Raw genomic sequence first — 3,846 nt, 5'->3', positions numbered from 1 at the left:
TGGATGCAATTATGAATAAGAAAATTAAGCTTAACATTTTAATTAGTTACTGAATAGTTAAAATTTAAATTTGAAACTTCACTAATTATTGAATTCAATTTGCTTTTTAAACAATTAGAAAGACATAATTAATAAAGATAAAAATAAGTGAATTTTTATTTTGACACACATTTTTGTTTTATATTTTATTTGAATAAAGTTTATTTTTGTGAGCATTTTGATATATTATTCATATTTTTCTGAGTTTGAAATGAATTTAATCTATTACTGTAAAGTTTCAGCTATTTTCTGGAATTTGAAATAAAACGAAAATGCTAAACATACCCGTTCGGTTCTAACCCGCAGAGACTGACTGGTGGGGCTTGTCTCCACGTCGGCTGCCACGCAAGCGAGGACCGGTCAAAGTTGACCAGGACCCTTGACCTCACCGACGTTTAAACGCCGGCGGCCAGAGCACGGTGGCACCGCCGATTTAGGGTTTCCCGGGATGCGTGGTTAGTACTAATCGACTCCCCTTGATCAACTGAGCACGACGGTGGTGATGGTTTAGCGAGGGGATCACCGGAGCTACGCCGGCGACCATGTCCTGCGGCGGTGCTCTCCGGCGAGAATCGAATCGGACGCTACAGATGATGCTAGGAAGCGAGATCTAGATCTACAGATGCGTATGCTCACCCTGAAGCTCAAGGTGTGGTCGGCGACGACGATTGTTGACGGAGACGACGGCGATTGACTGTTTCCCGGTGAACCCGAGTGAAAGGGAACGGTGAAATCCTCCTGGTTCCGAGCTCCCCTTGATGCCTGCTTGCTCCCAGAAGATCTACACGCCAAGGCGCATCTCCTCGACCTAACGATGGACTCCGGGGTGGCTTCTATCGACGGCTAGCCGGAGAACTGGCCGGCCATGGCGGTGTTTCCAGTGAGATATAGAGAGAGATTGAGAGAGAATGGATGGGCGGCGAAGAACAAGGAGATTACGGTGATGATCTCCACCTATTTATAGGCCAAGGAAACCTTCGAGGCATCGACACGACGACGGCGATGGTCGGGAGGTGGCGGTCTCTGGAAGGTTCTAGCTGGCAAGGATGTTCTCGTCCGCGGATAAGCTCGGACGCAAATCGAGTTGGGCGTGATTCTGAGAGGTCTGGCGACGTCCGGGCAAGCTTATCGACGAGGACGTCGTGGCCTACTGGCGTTGCAGCGCTGTCGTGCACGGAGACGAGGACGACGACGTGTTTTATTCTCGCACGATTTTTAAAGCCACCGAATCGGTATTTGGCTTGGGCTGGGCTGCTCCTGGTCCTTTGCTGGGCTGTTGCTGGGTTGTAGAGGTGGTGCTGGTCCTGGGCTGCTGCTGGGCTGCTGTTGGGGTAGGCTTCGGGTTGCTGCGGTCCAGGTAAGTTTCCCTCTATTTTCTTTTTCAAATTTCTGTTTTCATTTTCTGTTTTGAATTTGAATTCAAATTTTGATCCTGGTTTTACTTTGCAGGTTCTAATATATTTGAATATCAAAACCATTTGATAATGCCACCTACTGTATTGTTTTGTTTTCAAACAACTATTATAGAATTGATTTATTTTGTGTTCTTATGAGACACAATTCAAATTTTCAAATAGATATGATTTTAGGGTTTATCTCAATTGCTTTGTTAATTAAGGAATTAAACATGTTTTAATTGATTTGAAATTTAGAACATGTGCATGGTGAACACATTCTATTTTTCTAGTGCTTAACCATAGTGATCATTCACATATAATTTAATTATGGCTAGGGTTTAACAAATGGTAAAGGAAATGGAATTGGTTCATGATTTTATGTGAATGATAGTTCTTAAGATTTAAGAAAGTAATTTGGATATTGGTTTCACTCAACTCACCAAATGATATTTAGTCCTAAGTACATATGGCTTAGTTTATACTTGTGATCCATGATGCACAAGTTGGGACATATTATTTTATGTGGAGTGAATTCTATGTGAAAGGTTTAGGGTTTTGCATAAGCTTCACTAAATTGAAGTATAAATAGGCATGAGGTATGGCAGGGTTCTAATTATAATCCAAGTTAATCCATGGGTTGGAATTCAAATGTAGTTTAGGGTTTAAGTAGTGATCACCAATGTGATACACAACTAGGATTAGAATATGAGCATAAGCTTTGGTTATGTTTCACTAATGGAACATGGCTCTTATCTACAAGATTAAAGGTTGGTTTAAACAAGTAAGATGTAATACTACTCTAAAATTCTCTAGGATAGACATGGCTATGGTTAGCATCTATAATCTCTCTCACTTCTAAATGTCTTGTAATAGCCTAAGGTCCTACTCAAGATATGATGATATGATCCTCTAAATATATGGTTTGCCTAGGGATTCTACCTTGCAATTTTATGTAGCTTGTTCTTCAGGAAATCTGATAAACCTGCATCTTGTGGTATGCCTCCACCTCCTAGCTTCTTCATCTTGATCCTAGCTAATTCACATGAAGTGGCTCTATGTGTTTTCTTCCTTGTATCATGCTACAAGGTGAGCAAATGAATGAAGGGTGTGGCTCTATTTATAGGCTTGGGCAAGCTCTAGTATCATGACACATAGGTGGTGACTCTTGTGTTGGCTTTATGAGTAAGGTGCTTGGTTGTCATGCCCTCATCCATAGCAATCCTTCGAGCATGAGGTGGCAAAGCTTGGAAAGCAAGTCATGTAGATATTTTCATCCCATGTGGCATGATCCTTATCCCCTCATATGATTTATTTTTGGATAGCCAAGTGGCATTTGCTACTAAATATCTTGTGGATGGTTTTATTATTGTTGATGAGTCACTATATCATATTGGATTGGATTTATATTATAATATTGGTGAAAAGGTTAAAATTGAAGGTTATTCCTCAAATTTGGATAGTTGTTGTTTGATTTCACCAAGGCATGGTCATATGAGTTTCAAAGTACTCATAGTTAATTTTATTCAAATAGTTTGAACTATAATTCGTAATGTAAATGGATTTAGTTTTATGATATTCCATATATTTAATAATTTATGATTTAAATAAGAATGTGTAGCCTTTATGCACTTTAGACCCTATGATTTACCTTATTTATTAATAAGTTTAGAAGTGAATTAAATTACACACAAAAGTAGTTGCTAACTTTGAAGTGTTAATAAGTTAGTGTTTGATTCTTAAAGAATGTGTTGTTGTAAGGAATGTCATGTTGAGATCCTTTATAAGATCTTATAGTTGACCCTTACTTAAGGTGTTGTTTGTTGTAAAACTAATTCCATTTGATCTAATCCATAGATCAAATCATCTCTACCCAAAACAAGGTTTTAACAAAGATCACAGTGAAGTTTATAGCGCTTGACTTGATGATCTACTTCAATTCCAGCAAGTCCAGTGAAACTTCAGTTACTGTGGTAAGTTTTATTTGAAGCGCGAAAATTCCCCGGATTTTCTATGCATGAATGCAATGCACACTTTGGTGTTCTCTCATTTTATTGCCTCTAAACCTGGGATATTACAGCCTCTCCCCCTTAAACTGAACTTCGTCCCGAAGTTCGAACGCTCTCATGTTTCGGAATGTTGAAATGTCTTGAACAGATCACCATCCTTCAACTCCATGGTGATCACACTAAATATAGTGGAATATATCCCATGTCCAGATCCTTCCTGGAGTCTTCTGATATCTGGCACTGATACTTTCTTCTATTCTATGATTTCTTCCAATACTCTAAGCTTATAGGCTTACTATCCAAAGATTCTTGGATTAAGACATCTTATGGTGTTAATGGACTTTACTAATGGTTGTGGTGACATCTTCCTATTTGGGTACTCAAAGCTTGATTCTCACAATTTG

The sequence above is a fragment of the Lolium perenne genome, chromosome 6, assembly GCF_019359855.2.
Source record: "Lolium perenne isolate Kyuss_39 chromosome 6, Kyuss_2.0, whole genome shotgun sequence".
NCBI lineage: Eukaryota > Viridiplantae > Streptophyta > Magnoliopsida > Poales > Poaceae > Lolium > Lolium perenne.
Note: the sequence above shows the minus strand (reverse complement) of the source record.